The 17,722-nt window shown below is 46.7% G+C and overlaps 1 long non-coding RNA gene across 1 annotated transcript; it reads left to right on the forward strand.

Moving 5' to 3' along the window:
* Positions 1-2,740: 2,740 nt before the first annotated feature.
* On the forward strand, positions 2,741-17,720 carry LOC120411087. The gene is made up of 4 exons (XR_005603505.1): positions 2,741-2,987; positions 4,136-4,227; positions 16,028-16,369; positions 16,862-17,720. It is a non-coding gene; the product is annotated as an uncharacterized LOC120411087 (long non-coding RNA).
* The last annotated feature ends 2 nt before the right edge of the window (positions 17,721-17,722 follow it).

Raw genomic sequence — 17,722 nt, forward strand, 5'->3', positions numbered from 1 at the left:
CAGTTGCTAAGAAATGCCTGCAGGAAGCTGCCAAGCACACTCTTATGGGGTTGCTTTCCATATAAATGACTGCCAGGGTCTCCCAAGTGTGGCCTCAGAGGAGAGAGGTGGAGAAGGTGAGGAACAGCATGGAGGTGTCGCTGGCAGTGACAGGGAGACTCTCCTGGCAGGGCTCTCCTGGGCATGGTCTGTGCTGGGACACATCCTGGAGAATTTCCCTTGGAAGGGGCTCCCCTGGCTATCCCATCTGCTTCCACTTGGACTTGGGAAGTCCCAAGTTTTGCAATCCCAGTGGATGGTGGAAGTGAGGAATCTGGATAAGAGATGGAGCTCACGGTGCCTCAGAGCAGGCCCTGAAACTTTGGCAGTTTCTATGGCCCAGATCCAGTGCGGTTTTTTCACTGGTTTTGGTTTTTCTGCAGTTCCCAAGCCCTGGGCGAGTGCTGTGACACCAGGCTGAAGCTTTCAGCAGCAGCAGCCCAGAAATGGTGGTTAATCACTAGTTTATTAGCTCGTGGCCTTAGGCAAACCTGAAATCATTAACAGCCCATTTGTTGGGCTAATGACTCTTTTTTACTAGATGTATAATTTAATATATGGTAACTTTCATGCTTAATTATGCTCTTCAAAGCTTGTTTTGAAGGAATTTATTTCTCTGTGTGCATGTATATTAGAGGGTTGGGAGCTGGCTGGCTTTGCTTGCATGCTGCTCTGAGTTAAAATCTAGATAGTTTATGTAAGAAGATTTTAATTTAGATATGGGTATTTCCCCTGTTGCTTGTTCTTTCAATATTTTTATCTTTGAGCCCTCGAAAAATAAATAATGATGAATTATTTTAAACCAACAGGTTTAAAATGGCATCATTTCATGCCCCACTGTAAGTTGCTACATTGTTTTGGACAAGACCTAAACCCAAAGTCCTGATCAATAGGGCCATTGTGCCAGCAGCTTCCAAATGAATGCAAGTCTTGATCTCAGTGTCCTGGCTGTTTTCCAGCCTGGTTCACATTTTACTCAACAGCAAGTCCCACTTCTGTTCCCTCTAACCTCAGTGGGAACAGAGGCAGGCCACTGCAGAGTGCTGCTAATCCCACGTGCCATTTGCATGCAGCACTTGTAAAGCATTCTGGGATCAGTTGGGATGAAAAAGGGCTGTGCTTGTAAGATGTTTTTCATTGGCATCCCAAATCCGCTGCTGTATCAGTGAAAGGAGTTTATGACTTTGTCAATTGGGAAATTTTTTTCCTTTGAGCGGGGCAGCTGATTGAGAAGGATAATAAAGATGAATTTGATTTTCTTTCTGTGAGCTCTAGTGTCCCCTTCATGGAGATTAAAAATTTCCCGGTGCTGTTTTCAGCTCCACAGAGCAAGCAAAAGCTAATCTCCTGCTTGGCTATACCCACACCATTGCTGTCCACTAATAGGATCGCCATACAGTTGTGACTTAACAGGCACTGGGAGAGGATAATCCTGTTTATTCGGTCATCCAAAACACTGATGATCTGAGATAATCAGTGGGCTGGGAGCAGGGGAGGAGGAGGGGTGAGGTTTGCTTTGCCGTGTGGTTCGTCTGGGCAGAGGCTGAATGCCAGGGAATGGCTCGATCTCGTTACAGCACATGGGAAGGGACCAAAAACATCCTCCCAGCGCCAGCCCTGGAGAGCCATCCTGATAAAACAACAGCCTTGGCAGTGTCTGGTCCAGATGTTGTGCTCAACAATTCTAAATTGTTCTTTTTGTGACTGATTTAATATGGAAATACTCAGTGTCTGAGTGGCCACATGAGGCACTGTGCAAAATACTTTGGCTACCAGGTGGCAGAGGCTGTGTGTGAATGGGTCATCTCCACATGTTCACTCACACTGGGAAACCTACACCTACCTTGTACTTGGATCCAAATTTACTAAAATTACAACTCTTATTACATTTTCACTAGACATGAGACACAGCTTTTCACAGGAGACTGAATATTTGTAAGCGGCCACTGGATCTGTGGGAATGTAGGAGCAAATTCTGCAGAGTCCCTTCCAAGAAATACAATCTGTAAGACTTTCCCTGGTGACCTAGAGCCTCGAAGCTGGGCTGTAAAAAATCTCTTGATAGGGCACAGTAGTGAGCTTTCAGATGACTTTCTTTTCTTGTTCTTGTGATCATTAAAGCTTTCACACTTCATATCATATCCCATTAATTCATTGGCTCGGGTTTCTGTGAAAGGCCCCCTCTTCACTTTGATTTTATCTCAGTCCATGTGTCTTTAGCAGCCAATAGTTTCCTATTGAAGATATTTCAGTGTTTGTAACCTTAACTTTTACAGCTGGCACGAGCCATGGATTAACTTCAAATAGTGATGCTGACTTTGAAGCCTCATTTTATGTTCTCTGAGCTGTCCTAGTCCAGATGACAGGTTTATAGTTCGGGAAGCCAGTAGCAATGGCTGAGCTCACTGGTCTTTGTAACTAAAGCACTGTCATTAGGTGCAGCTCCTCACCATGGTGACACTGCAAATATTGAACACAAAGTGATTCATGGGACCCAATGTAATGCTTGCTTTAATTAATATTTTACAAGATAACTTGCTTTATTTAACTTTTCAAACGTGAGCGGGTTGGGAAGGACAGAATGTTGCTATGTAAAATTCATGGGCACTCATATTTGTGTGCTTGTTTTAAAAATTAAATTTAAAAAGTATTGTTTGTTTTCTCCTCTCCCTGCTGGCGGATGTTCAGGCCCTTGCAAGGCTCCAGGGGATTTTCTGTGTGTGAGAGCTGAATGCTGAGCTCTGAAAAGTGATGTTCCTGCTCTCCTGCCTTCCTCCCTCCCTTTGTATTCTCATGCAGTCAGTGTGACAGGGCAGTGTCCTTGCTGGAAGTGTTTTGGGATACCCTGAGCAGAGAGCACAGTGCTGTGACCCCACTGGTGCAGCCTGACCATCGGACCCCTCAGACCTGAGGTTCAGCCATATTTCCCTGAAGAAATGATGTTCTGGGTAAGTAGGGCTGGCAGGAAGTAAAGGAATATGGCATTTGCAGAGCTTTGGGGCAATACAGGAAATTCGTAATTAGGAAATCAAACCCCAGAGTTTTACTTCTGAAGTGGAATGCTGTTACAAGCATATTCCAGATTTCTATGCACTTTAATTGGAATTTATTTCACCTAAAAATCAATCTGTAGACCAAGACAGAGGATGCATCAACCCATCTATTTAAGTGGTGGCCACACCATCCTTAGAAGTGATGATACCCAGGGTCTTTCCCTCTGGATATGTCCTGATAATCTGAGAGATCACAGCCATGGCCTCTCACAGCAGTGACCAACACGGGGGAGGCCTGTGAGGACAGCCCTCTGAAGAAAAACTTTCTCAATAATTAGGTTTTTCTATAAATTTCCCTCTTACAACTAAGATTTCCTCTTGTAATTTTTACAACCATGACTTTAAATAAGCAAACATTATAAAATCTGTTAAATTCACCAGCATTCTTCTGCAAGCAGGGGAAAAAATGCCCATTATTGACTCTTGTTTGCCACAAAGAAGTGCCCATTAGTGTGTGTCCAACCCCTTTATATAAAACTGAGAGCAATGAAGTCACTGACAGGGCTCTTATTTGTCTACGTTGAATCCTGCAGAGATGGCAGAGGAGAAAATCCTTCATTAATAAAAGAATTAACTCCTCTTCACGTTAACCTAAAATGCTTCTACATTGATGAAAAGATTTGGGTTTGCTCCAGTGTGGTTTTCCCCATGTCGTTGGTTTTTGCTTTTCTTTCAACTTGCTCTTTGTAATCCATTTCTAGTTGGTTTTTCTTTCCTTTTCAAGTCTGACATATAGCATGATGTTACAAATTCTGGCCTGTGACAGCTTGAGGGATATTTATATGTTTGGACAAAATATCTTCCCTTCCAAGTCTATTTTAAATGCCATGGAAACATCTCACTTCTGAGGTTTTGTTTGTCATTGTTAGTTATTAAAATCCTCTTCCCAAGGTCAGCAGTGACACAAAAATCTTGTGCAGGAGGCATTTTCAGGGATTTTGCATAGATTGCTTCAGGAAGTCAGGAGGGGGTGATGGAGAGGAGAGGAAGATCAAGATAAGACCTTTTTCTAGACTATTTAAAAGGTTTCTTTTTCTTTGCAGAGTGTGCAACCAGAAGTAACCACGAGGCAGGAGCTGGAAGCTGAAACTGCAGCACAAGCCTGGCCCAGGCTGGTGTCAGGGGACAACTTCTGGTGAGCTTTGTTTCTTTCCCTGTCCTTGCAGCTGGGAATATGCCATGATTTAAAACCAGTGTAGCATTAACTGTCCCATTACACACAGCAGAAAGCTCAGGGACTGACCTCATCTGCCAGAACAAGTGTTTTAATGCTGCCCAAAGTTCAAGTCAATCAAAAGGTCAAACTTGTTTAAGGCAGGGAGTGATAAGAGGGGCGATGGAAGCTGGGAAGCTCATTCCCACTTGATGGAATTAAGCCAGACTGGCTTCAGGGAAATCTCCAGATAAGATGAACCCTGGAGAGCAGTGACAGATGAGAAACTCAGGGCTGAGCCTCCCCTTGCTGGAGTCAGAGAATTCCCATTAAATGTAACAGAAGAAAAATAGACCCTGGTGGATGGGACTTCAGGTCATTCTCCTGGCAAGGCCTGCTCAGGACACAAATCACAGTGCCTTGATGTTGGTGAAGTTTTTGGTCAGGTGATGGAATAGACTGTGAGAGGGAAAGGGGATTTTCAGCCTGAAAGGTTTGTCCCTGTGAAGGAGGAAAGACCGAGGTTACTTTTGTAGTCCAGAGTGCTCAGAGCAGCTCTCTGAAATGGCTGGGCCTGGTGGCATCTCTGCCAGCATGGGCACGGTGGGATGTGCAGAACTTCTGGTCAAGTTTCAGGGAAGTGGCATCTTCAGTTTATCGCCTTTGGGAGGGATGGGGAGGAAGGTGGAGCTCACACCTTGCTCAGCTGAGACTGGAACAGAACTTTTTCCCTTTTCAAAGGCAGAGTTTTTCCCTTTCAGAGTTTTCTTCTGTGCAGGGCAGAACATGGAAAACTTTTCTGTGGAAAGCCCTCCCTCTGGTTCTGTGGGGGGCTGCTCAGCACCCTCAGCAGCTGTTTGGAAAACTCTTTCTACAGTTCGTAATGGCTGCTTTTATCAAGGGGCTGATGGCCTTATTTAAAACAAACCAAAAGAAGAAAAAAAGACAAGAGGAGGGAGTGATGAACTTTGTAGAATCTGCTCCTGCCATTTGAGTTATGATGGGGAACATTGCTGGGGACCCCATTAGCCTCTGTGGCACATGGCCATGCTTTTGTAAGCTTGCAAAAGATGGAGTTTTTCTATATAGTTGTTTTTGTCTTTTTTTTCTTGGTCAAAGACAGCATTCTCCAAGGGCTGACTACAGAAAAAAACCCTGGTCTTTTTGGCAGAATTCCCTGGTTCTTACACAGCCAGGGTTTTCTGTGCTCCAGCTCTGGTGTGTGACCCACGCTCTGAACACATCCAGGGCCAAATGAGGATCTTTTGACTCAGGGCTGAATCTGATCATCTTTTGTCTGTGGGAAAGATGCAAATAATTCTATTTATGTGGGTGAAGAAAGGTGATATTCAGGATGAGGAAAGGTGGCCCAGGCTGCTGATCTGGCTCTAAGAGCAAGGATGGGTTGAGGACCAAGTCATAGACCTGCTCTATCAGAAGTCCAGCTCCAGACTGCTCAGCCCAGGAGGGCACCTGCCCATCCTGTCCCTCCAGCCCCCGGGGTCAGGTCTGTGCTGCTTTTCACTGCTGGCAAAACCAGCAACACTGCAACAGAGAATGGGGATTTTTCCGAGCTCATGTTCATGACACCAGATGTGCCTGTGCTTTTTTTCAAGCTCATTTGAATGTATGTAATGGACTTCTGGCTTTGTAAAAATCATCAGTTACCAGATGTCTTTTAAATTGTCTACCTTGCAAAATCGTCCGTTACCAGATGTCTTTTAAATTGGAAACCTCTGCAGTCAGAGGTTAAAGCCATGTCAAAACAGTCACTGATATGACTTCATATTACACTTCAAATGCACTGTGATTTCCTCCAACTCTTTCCCCTTAAAAGTCCTCTTGTGGAAATTTTATGGCTCACCCAAGATTTGCCACCCGCCCATTGCTAGAGATCCAGTGATAAATGCTTTTAATAAGTAACAGTGGCAGGGGCTTTGTACCCCTGTCTTGTGGATATCTCACCTCTCAGACAGCAGAAATAAAAGCCTGTTGTACCAGGAAGAGTAATGATCTGGATACTGGTGGAAGGTTCCTGCAGCTGCACAATCAGTGCAGATCTTGTACAGCTGGAGCTGTTTGCAAGCAGGATTTTGTCCTGGGCCCAGTTGGGAGCTCAAGGCAGCTGGAGAAGCAGTGATGCTTGCAGAGTTCCTAAGGTAAAAGAGGTTTGGGGGCTGTGTGGGGCTGGGAAGAGGCTGTGCAAATCAAAAGGAAAAGTAGGTTGGGTGTGAGTTTCCTTCTTAATCTGACTCTCCAGGGTCCCATCCAGTCTCTGTGCTGGCTGCCAAAAGCTCAGACTGAGTGGCTATTTCGGGATACAGCAACACCAAGTGTTACTTCAGAGATGTTTGGAGAGAGATTTAATAAAATCAACTAATAAGGTTTGACGTGCTGAAGATTAAGAAAAGTCATTCCAAGCATCTGAGCTGACCTCAGGGGTGGGGGGCTCAGGGGAGTCGTGTGTGTCCTGGGGATGGATGCCCTCCTGGGATGGCTGATAGGACAACAGCAGCTCACCCACCTCTTTGTGAAACCATCTCTGAACTGTGAGGGCAAACCAGCAGGGCAGCCTGGCACTGGATATTGGTCTTAAAATTAAAAAAAAGATAAGGAAGGGAAAAGGCAGCTCAAAGCTGGTGCATGCTCTGGGGCTGGGAGCAGCCCCTCTCCCTGCAGCAGGCAGCTGGGGTGGCTGCAGCAGTTGTCCCCATGTAAATCACCCTGTCCCCAGCCCAGGGGCTGGCGCTGGACAGTGGGGTCCCCGCTCACAGCCGGGCACTGCCCTTGTGCTCGGTGCCAACTGCTCGGGGCTGTCGGCTTCTGGTTTTGTTTTGATAGTTTAGGGGTTTTTTTTCCTTTTTTGTCATAGGACCAGCCCAGAATAGAATCACGAGATCAGTGTTTATTACTTTCCAAATAATCTATAGCCTGGTTTTAGTGCTGACACCGTTTGAAAGGCGGTGTCACCGCTGCGCTCATGTTTCCATGTGACACCGCTGCTCGCTGTTTTTTCCCATTTCATAACTAATAAGTGAAGTGAGTTTGACAGCCTTGGTTTCAGCTTCAGCCTGTTGGTTCCCATGTCACAGATAGGCTCTGTTAGCAGCAAATTCTTGTCAGGAGAAGAGAATTACAGCTCAGGCTTGAAATGTGCTGGTGTTCAGTGCAAAGCTTTAAATTCTTGACCAAAGTTAGATAAAACCAGCTGAAAGTGTGACGTTAGAAATACACTATCTATTTATCTTTTCCTCCTCACCAAAAATACCTAGAGTGGAAGTATGTGTCTTTGCATCCAAGCTGAGAACAGTTGAGCTCCTCTGAAAAAAAAAAAAGATAAACACAGCGTTTTAAATATTCTGGATTTTAAAATCTGTGCAACTGTCCATCTCGCTAGATGTGTGTGTATTATCTGTATTGAAAGAAAAAGGTATGTAGAGACATCTCTTTAAAGAAAAAAGAATGATTCGTTTTCAAGGTGTGGGAAGCTTGTTTAACTGGTAATAAGAAAAAAATGTTATTTCTCCCCCAGTAGTCTTTAATAGCACCGAGCTCCCGCCTGAGTACAGATGGAGCTTTGATACGATCACACTTTTGCAGGGTATGTGCTGTATATCCTGCTGCTAATCCTGGGGTGGAAATCAGCTCCTCCTGACACCTGCTGCCAGGACCTGACACAACTGATTTCAGCTGCAGCAATTGCAGCCTCCTGGGCTGGATTTTGGATTTGGGCATGTCCCAGCTGGGCAAGTCAGTGCTGGGCACTTTCTTTGCCTGGTGCTGACATCCTCCCGTGAAACCTCCCTCTGGATCCACCACTCCGTGCTGCCCTCCTGGGTCCCCTTCAGCCCAACCATTCCTTGAAGCCCCATTTCTCTCTGCTGGATGGGGCTGCTCCTCCCCTCTGGGCACACCAGAGGTTTGTGTTCAGACAATGTTTTTAATTATGGTTTCCAGCAGGATGAGCTCTCCCACATCCCAGCTTGGAACAGCCTGTGAAATACAGCAGCTTCTGGGGTCAGATAAGGAGCAAGTGCCTGTGGAGCCAGGAGCCCCAGGCCCTTCGGCTACAGCTCTGGGCTTCTTTAGGGAATGCTGTTTCCAGAGCCTTCCTGGCTGTCTGGGGCCGCCATAAAAACTGGAGTCAAACATAGATCCTGATGGTTTTGGCCTCTTTGCTAACATTTGGCAATCAGATCTTGTTATTGAACAGTTTTCTAGAAGCTGAGTGGAAGACTGGAGGGGGTTTTGGAGGGGCTTTTTTGGTAATGGTTTGCTAAATAAATTTATGGTTTAGATCGGAAGGGACCCTTAGCCTGACCTCTGGTATATAACAGAGGGTGTTGAATTTCCTGCACTCAACTCCCACAGTCTATCCAAGAACTGCCTAACCACAGTGCTTTCCTAGGGAAAAAAATGCTCTTAAATGCACTCATTTTCAGCATGGTAGAAAAGTTTCTTATCCCTGATAGGGAGGAATGGGATTTTCCAGAAAGTTCTGAGACAAAGAACTTCTGATCTAGGCTCTCCCTTGACCTCATCCCTCTCCCCAGACAGCACCCTGTGACCTGCTTGTCTCCTTTCCTGGTTGTGCTGGAGGTTAGAGAGACATTAAATGAGCTAAAGGGGCAGAGGGGGAAGAGGTATCCATTTGGGAATAAAGAAAGGGCAGGCATGTAACCCAACTCAGCAGTGACGGGGTTAGTCTGACCTTGCCCCACTTTTGGATGGGAAATTGTCATCTCAAACCAGGTATTTATTACTCAACACAGATGTTTGCAATGACTTATGAGCCACCACTGCTGCTCTTTTACACAAACCCTGTTGGGCCAGGCACTGCACTAGTGCAGAGCAACAAGCTGTTCCTGCCCTGAAGAGCTCTCAGACTCACAAGGTAATTACATCTCTTTGTCCATTAATTTCCTCTCCCAGATTTAAAGTGCAATGACAAATAAATGATTTTAAGTAACCTCTTGAGATAGATGTGCTGCCAGCAGGCCCTGACCTGCCTGGGTAATGGAGGGCTGGGAGATTCACAGATTTGGAAAGCTGCAGCGTGGCTTTGCTAAAATGACACAGATTAAGATATTGTAGAGATTATTTTCCAAAAACGTGGTGGTCAAGGGCTTAATGACTTAAATTGTGGTCAAATGTCTCCTTGTTATCAATCATCCATTGCCAGTTAAACTGCATTAATGAAAGTCTCTTGATAAAAGCTGCCTTATCACCCGGAACTGAGATACCCAGCCTAATGAGCTCCAGCAAGGCTGGAGGAAATGCTCCTTTCAGGAGCCAAGGAGATGAGGTGTCGCTTTCCTGAATTAGGCTGAGTCAAATTGATGGTCAGGCCCTCCAGAAAGAGGCAGTTTCTTTCACCTTTTGTGTTAAAGGACTGCTTTATCCAGGTGTCAGAAAGGATTCTGGCTGTCTTGCAGGAGTTTGGAGTCCAAGCAAACACACCTTGCTGGCCATTTGCAATGGCTGGGGCTGCAGGCAGTGTCACTGCACCCTGGGGGGATGGCACAGCACTTCCCTCTGCCATAACCACTTACTTCCTTGGAGAAAATGGGCTGAAAACAGTGTTTAACATTGGTGATGACAATTCTTCCAGATTTATTACCTGTTTTTTGTTCCCTGCTTGGCTGCCTGCTCCCCTTCCATCTGCCAGCCCTGTAATCCACCTCCTCTTATCTCAGCACAGTTCTCTCCACCTCTTGCTCATTTTCATTTTATTGCTTAGCTAATCTCATCCTCCTGCTTTTCCTGACACTGCTCCCTCCTCCCCATCTGTGGAGATTAAATCACTGCTCCTTTTGTCTGATGCCACTCAACATTCCCCCATTTCACTCAGGCTTTGGGAAGCTTCCAGGCACTTTTGCTGTTGTTGCACACATCCGTTTTCCTGGCACAAAAAGGCCCAGCAGCATCTGATGGGAGCGTTAGCGAGTCCTCGTTTCAACCAGTTCTCAGAGATGTCCTGAATCTGAAATGGAGCCGAGCTCAGCCTGCCCAGTGCAGCAGAGCCAGGTGTGTGTCTGGAGCACCAGGACCGTCAGCAGGATGCTCAGGGCAGCTCCTGCAGTGGTGACAGAGCCTGGCTCCTGAACATTAGCTCAGAAAAATCTAGACCAAAGGCATGGGCTAGGAAATCTCCAAGCTCTCAAAATGTGAAGTTTTGGAAGTGGTTTCTCATCTTGTTGGTGATGTATCAGTGTAGTCAACCATCTTCCCTATTTACAGTCTGTCAGTGTTCATGGCCTCAACAGTTTTATTCTAAATACTGATGAGAGTTTCTGAGGGTTTTGGGTCAAGCTTGAAGCAGTCTCTCTGTTCCAGGGTGTTAAATGCACCCTGGTTTGGGGTCCCATGGGGGGACACTGGATATTCATGCCACTTGTTTCTGGCACCCTTCCACCTTCCCGCACTGCTGGAGACTTTTAGCAGTGCTTCCTCCACCTGAGTGACTGTGCAAGGCCACTGACTGCAGTGCTGCTCATGTGGGCTCAGAACTGGGACCAGCAGAGCCTTTAACTCCCTGGCAAGCCCCAGACTACTTCAAACGGTGTTTCAGGGACCACGTTCCCTGACAGGACTCCTCACAGCTGCCACTTGCTGTTCCTCCCTGCTGTGAGCACCCCAGTCTGTCTGCTACCAGAACAAGTCCTAAAGTCTTGATTCAAGTAACCCCACTCCATATACATGGGAGATGGTCCCCTTAGCAAGGACTGCTGCTGTTTGGCCCTAATCATTGAGTTTAGATGTTCATTGTTATTCTGTTTGGGTTATATCCCTTGCCTTAATCTGAACTTGCAATACCAACCATGGTGCGTTTGCTGTATCTCCCCTCACTACCTTTATATGCCAGCATGTTTTAAATTAGTTTAAAGAGTATGAGAGCTAAAAAGAAAAAAAAACAGGCAGCTTCAGATGAAAGCCAGCGGCATGCCTTTAAAAATAGAGCAGCAGCCCTACGCGAGGTGCCGAGCAAGTGGGTGCACGGGCGGGGAGCTGCAGAGGTTCTGTTTAAACAGAAGGTAAATAAGTGGCTCAGGGAGCTGCAGTTCATCTTGTTCCCTTACGTGTTGCCCAGATAATGCAGCAGATCTTCAGGCAGGCTGGTTCTAAAAATGGACACAGCTCTTGGGTTTCACTGGGTGACACTCAGGCTGTCCGGCCGTCTCGGGTGAAGCCTCCGTGGGAGCAGCGTGAGGGCACGCCAGGGAAATGGCATTTGGTGCTTCAAAACCAGCAGCAGTGCTCAGCTCTTGGCACTTTTTGCAGTGAAGATTGTGTGACTTTATACCGTGGTGCCTAATGCAAAAGTTGCTGCCTGTAAATCCCTGGGGTCAGGCGGTGTTTTGTTAGAATTCCCTTTCCTGCTGTGGTTGACCTGTGAAAACAGCAATCATCTGACAGTGACAGCAGCACTTAATTAGTAATGCAGGATTAAAAAGGGCTGTCCAGTGAGTAATTTCACAGGAGCAGAGTTTAGGATTGAAGCTACTTTAATATAACAATTGTCTTGAAAGCCTCCTTGGCATTTTAATGGTGTTTTTCTTTGGTCTAAATATATATGAGAAGTTGAGAGGATGTTTAAATCTGAGCAGGGTATAAAAGGGACCAAGAGAAAGACTGAAAGGTCTTGTTCAAACTCCACGCAGCTGTGTGAGCCACTGGCTTCCCTAGGACAGGGCATCATCCCCGGGAGCTGCACCTTTCACCATTCCTCTCACTGCTCCAGGATAAGCACTAGTATCTTTACCTCCCTTGTCATACTCCTCTCTCCAGCCTAGTTGAGCTCAGCTCAGCTGTGCAAAGCACAAGTATTTGTTACCCTTCGGTGGCTGCAGCAGTGGCCAACCAGCCCTTCACTGCTCCCAAGGAAACTGTGTTTGGATTGAGCATATGTTGCTCACTGGAATGGAGAATTCTCCATTTTTTTTCTAAATGAGTTTTCTCAGGCTGTCCCTGTTCAGCAAATTCAGGAGAGAAAGGGCAGCAGTGCCCCTTGGCCAGACCATGGCAAGCACTTCTGTTCTCCTACAGGAGAAGGCAGAGTGCAGCCTTCCCCATGGCAATAGAGTGATCCTCTCTTGGGTGAATTGTTGCTTACAAGGTTAATTAGCTGTAGAAAATGAGCTAGAGTACTTGGGAGTAATGAATCATAATGAGTTGTTATATTTGAGGAGTGACAAATTAAATTCATGCATGTTTTGGACTACTTGTTTTAGTCAGAATGGAAAATAGTGCTATGCTTTCTTCTGCTGTTCTGCTTTTGTGTCGAGACGTCAGGAGGTAAATCAATATGGCCAGAGTTTGTAAAGTCTGGCAATGCTTGACTGCACAGTGTTTCATCTCTCTCCTGGGTCCTTGAGCTGGGCTAGGAGCAAGAGCTCCTCTGGAATCAATACTTTTGCCTCCACCTTCAACAAGAGGGATTTTGATCCATTACTGAGAAAACATGAAGCTTCTCCTAAGCTAAAAGAGAAAAAACCACCTGTTTTGTCCTAATACCATGAGTGGTAATGTCCTCCTGCAGCTCTGACTGAGGTGCAGCACCCTCACCTAGGGAAGTACATTAAATTATAGTTCCACTTCCCACACAAAGGTGAGTCGAGGAACCTGTTGGTAGCAAGATTCATGAGATCCTTCAGCTCCTGCTGTGCCCAGAAGAATCTCTGGAGTTTTTCTGTGGAATTAGACCCAGCAACATAGCAAGCTAAGGAGCAGACAGGCATTGTAACCCCTGAAATACCTGGAAAGTCAGGATAAGCAAGCTGCTCCTACCTGGAAGGTAGCTGCTGGAATCTCAATGTTAAGATGAAGGACACTGTGAAAAAGAGGATTTTGGTGAGAAGAATTCGCTCTTAGTCCCCTTCAAGAATCATAACATGTTCTTGGGTGAGCTGGAGCCTGGCACGAGCTGCTGTGCTTGATCTGGGTTTTTTGGTGTGGTACCAAGGTTCAGCTGGTTCAAGGCTGGGGGAGCTGTGAGCAGTGGGAAGATTTGAATTCACAACCTTCCTTTTAAATAGATCAGTGGCTCCAGGAGGGCAAGTGGGATTGCTGCAGTGATTAAGTTCTTTGCTGGATTGATGCCTCTGGAAGTGTTTGGAGAGATTTGACAAATCTTTCTGTCTGTGGAAGGTTCCCATGGCTTTAGCTGTTTGTCACCACTGGGAAATCTTTCTCCTTCACAGAACAAAGAGCACTTCAGGGTTCAAAGAGAGGAGGTACCAACTGGCATTTAGTATTGCTACTAATTATATGTCAAAACTTAATATAAGTTAGGACCAAATTAGTGCATTTCTCCAGATGTTTTCACAGTTGCCCTGTCTGCAGCCCCGTGGGTTATGTTCTGAGTTTTTAAGCACTCATTTTGGTCCTTCTCATCTCCACTGACGTGGTTGGTCCTGGCATGGTCAGGTGCAAACTCCCACTTACTCAGTGCTGTGAAATCATCACTGACATGAAGTGGAAAATTCTCCTTGGGGTGCAGAGCTCTTTCAGGAGGCAGCCAGTGGGGTGATTGCTTATAGACCTGGCCCTGTGCTTGGAGATGTGGACTCATATGCAATATCTGTGAAAGCAGCTATTCTTGCTCTTGCCAAGCTGCTCTGAAGACCCATACAATGATGTGAATTGTAAGCCACAAGCTGGCTCTTATCTTCAAATTGTTTTTCTCTGACAGTTTTAAGAAGAGCTCAGCATGTTCTCAGTAGGAGCTGATAGATGCTGAGCACTTCTGAAATCCTGCCAACTTCATTTAGGTTCCTAAACGGGAACTGAGTGCTTTTGAACATATGATCCTAAGGGTGCATTTCATAGCTCTACAGCTCTGTCCATATCATTTCTTTCCTCTCTCCCCGTCCCCAGAATGCTCCGGGCAGCAGCAATACCACCAGGAGCACCAGGCTAGTCAGGGCTTGAGTGATGTCTCAGTTAAGGTGTCAGCTCAAGCCACACTGAGCAGAATTAAGTGACAGCAGTTAAAAGATGCCTGTCTGCATCCTGTCTGCAGTAAGGTCCCCATCATCCCTACCAGCAGTATGGATACATTTGAGATAGCTGTGGTGGATTTTATATATGTATGTGAAATCAATAATCTAGTGCAAATTCTACCTTGTTTCTCAGAGTATTTCATTCCATGTTTCAGGGCATGTACACTGTGCTTGACAATGTTCTGACTCTCAATTTCAGGATTCACATTTTCTCCTAAGCAGGTTCTTGGGGCAGATATGATGAATATTTTGCAGTGCTCATGGGGCAGAGGAGGAGGGCAGACAGGCCTTTATCTGAAGCTTTTCCAGCAGAGTTAGTGCATGGACAGCATCTGTTTTGGTGCTGTGAGGCTGACATCCTCTCCCTGCAGACTTGGCAGCGAGCAGAAGGACCACATGTCAAAAAATCTGGGGGGCCCAAGCGCTGTGGACAAAAGTATGGCAAAGAATTTAAACATCAGTGAGTGGAGTGATGCTGGAGGGCTGGCGGGGAGCGATTAGCACAGTGCTCTGGAATGTGGCGTTTCAATAGCGCTCCAGAAGGCTCTGCAGCCCCATTGACTTCTGCAGCGTCAGGACAGAGCCCCAGAGCTCCGGCTTTTGCCGGGGAACGGGAACGTGCAGGGCCGGGTGTGCAGCAACCGCAGAGCTCCCCGCTCTGCTCACCCCCCTCGCCCTGCCATGGGGGGATTCCTTTTCTCCACAGGAATCAGGTGCACGCAAGGTGCGCTGCCAGAGCCCCCCGACAGTCTGCAGCAGTGTCAGCTCTTTGCTTGCCCTGGGCCAATGCACTAAAAGCCACCTACGGCCGTGATCCAGCTGCTGCCAGCTGTGCAGTGGGGTGGGGTTTGCGTGTTTTTCTCACGTGTGTTAGCGTGGGATTTGGGTGGGTTTTTTCCACTGGTTTTGGTCTCTTTGGGAATTCACCCAGCGGGACTAAGCATGTGTCTGTGGTCGCATTCAGTTGTTTCATTTTGTTTTCTTTATATTTTCTTTTCCCCCTGGTTCAGATTTCTAGGTATATAAATCAAATTGTGGAATGAATTAAAATAAAGCTGGGTGGAAGGCCTGGCTGATGTGAACACATACATTTTTAGTTGAGGTGGGAGAAGAACCCATTCATTCAAGCCCTCATCTAGGGCAGGGAATTCCCTGGCTTTTGTCTAAATATGGCATGCAAGAGCGCAGCACAGGCAATGCAATGCTTCACTGAGTATTGTTTAAAAGGGAGCTTGGCACTGGCCAGCAAGTAGGATTCTTGTGAAAACATGGCACAAGGAGTTGTTTGACAGATTCTGACATAGCAAAGTCTTTACAAGAGGCAAAAAAAAAAAAAAAAAAAAAAAGGAAAAGAGAGAAACTGCAGAGTGCACAAAGCCAAAAGCATTTTGTCTGCCTAGGAAGATGGCAGAATAGAAGGTGCTTTGCACTGAGTCATACCCTGCATGCTCTGTGGGTCTGATCCTATCAGTGAACCATGGCACTGAGTTAAAAATCCACTCCTAAATGATTGCCTCTCTCATCCAGGAGAGGCGATGAAGAAGAGTAAGAGCTGGGAAGAGACTGGCATGGCTTGAACCCACTGGCCAGAGTCTCTGTCCCAGATTTGCCGAGTTGGATGGACCTGTTCTTTGCCATCCCATGTTCCACCCTGCAGGCAGTGGCATTTCACCAGCAGATCTTTGGATGCAGCACTCAGTCCCAAGCAATCCTGTGGTCTGTGTAGGTGTCCCCTTTTTGCAAAACTTATGCTGAGTTGTGGCTTTGAACACCTATTGCAGCAGCAGTCCCTGCCTGGAAGGAAGCCCTCCTCCCGCTGCCCCTGCTGCATCTGGAGACATTGTGAGAACCTTGGAGCACAAAGGCCTTTGGACATCTCAGCAATGGAGAATTTTGTCTCCAAAATTCCTGGTCTATTTTTGAAATGTGGCCATTATGTGAGAGAAAATTTATCTGGAACTCAGCACTTCTGGAGGTTGCAGATGAGGACACATCACTCAGTGATTCTTCTACTGAACAGTGTGTGTAGCTCATACAGAGGAGGACTTGGCTCAGCCTACCCTAAATTTGCCTTCAGTGCAACATCCGTGCTTGATCATAGCTGGAGCTTCCTCTCATCAAAGGTAAGTCACTCTTCCTCTGGTTGGTTGTCTGGATGGTGTCTTGCAAAGCAAACTGGAATGATAGGAGTAGTCTGTAATTAGCACATACCCTCAGGCAGTTTTGTTGTTCCTGAAATGCAGGGCCTGAATGGTTCTGCTGCAATGGGATTGGTTTGGTGAGTGCTTTAACTGCTCTGCATTTGTACTTGTGTTAGTGAAAGCTGTTCCCTAGGACTGGTCTGCTATGGGTCAGAAATCAGGAGTCCAGATCCACTCCTGTGGGCATCTTCCAGTGAAACCAAAGGTTAATCCATCACATGTGTTGCCCTTGAGATGCACTCCATGGCAAAGCAACAAAGCCCAGGAGTTTCTGTGTCATCTTAGCAAAGCTCGAGGGAGAGTGAAGGCACGGGATCACTCCCCACCCTTTTTGAGCATTTCAGTTGATGTTTTTAATTGTAGTGGAGCTGCTGCAAATATTTCAGAAAGCAAATATTTGGTGTCCCCATCCAGCAGAAAATAAGTAGAAGAACCAACCACCTGCCACTCACTTGGTCACCTCTACAAAACCAGGCTGGGGCTGAGAATCAATAGCAACGACACGGAACTTTTGTGGTGAGTTCTCTTTGAACAAGAGCTGTGCTGGGAGAGCAAACAACACCTGGAGGAGCTGGGCATGGGCTGAAAGGGAGCAGGGATGGTGGGCAGAGGCTGTTTGTGCTCCAGGGTGGGGCTCTGGCACAGGCAGGAGGAGGAGGAGGAGGAGAATGCCTCCATCAGCCCCTGGTAATGCGGGAGAAGAGCAGGCAAGCTCCCACCTTGCCCTGCCCTGGCTGGATGGGCAGCGGCTCCTCTGTGCCTGCCAGGATGAAAGCCCCGGAGTGGAACTGCCCCCAGCCCCTCCGGCTCTTGGCTGGGGTGGGGTCACACCGAGGACAAATCCCAGGGTTGTCACTGGGCACTGGGAAATCGCTGATCTGGTGAAGGCAGCAGATCCGTCAACACTCACACCTCTGCCCAAGCTGAATTCCCTGAGGAAACCAGTGTCCCTGTGCCCTAACTGGGAAGCAGGAGGATGGCATGTTACCCACTCTGGCTGGGCCCAAATACCCAATGTCCAAGTGATCTGCATTTGGGTGCTGGGGTTTTTTCTTAATCTCTTTTTTTTTTGTTGTTCTTAGCCTTCTAAAAACAAACTTCAGATTCGTCAGCTGGAAGTGATCTCATCGCGTTACAGATTTGCTTTCCTGGGAAACTAAACTCTTCTGGTGTAATGATGGGAAAGTCTCACCTTCCCTTTTTCTATATTCCTTTAACCAAGGTTCTGTTGAAATTAGCTTGGCAGGCCAACAGCTCAGAAGCAAAGACACAAAA

This window comes from Corvus cornix, chromosome 20 (genome assembly GCF_000738735.6).
Source record: "Corvus cornix cornix isolate S_Up_H32 chromosome 20, ASM73873v5, whole genome shotgun sequence".
NCBI lineage: Eukaryota > Metazoa > Chordata > Aves > Passeriformes > Corvidae > Corvus > Corvus cornix.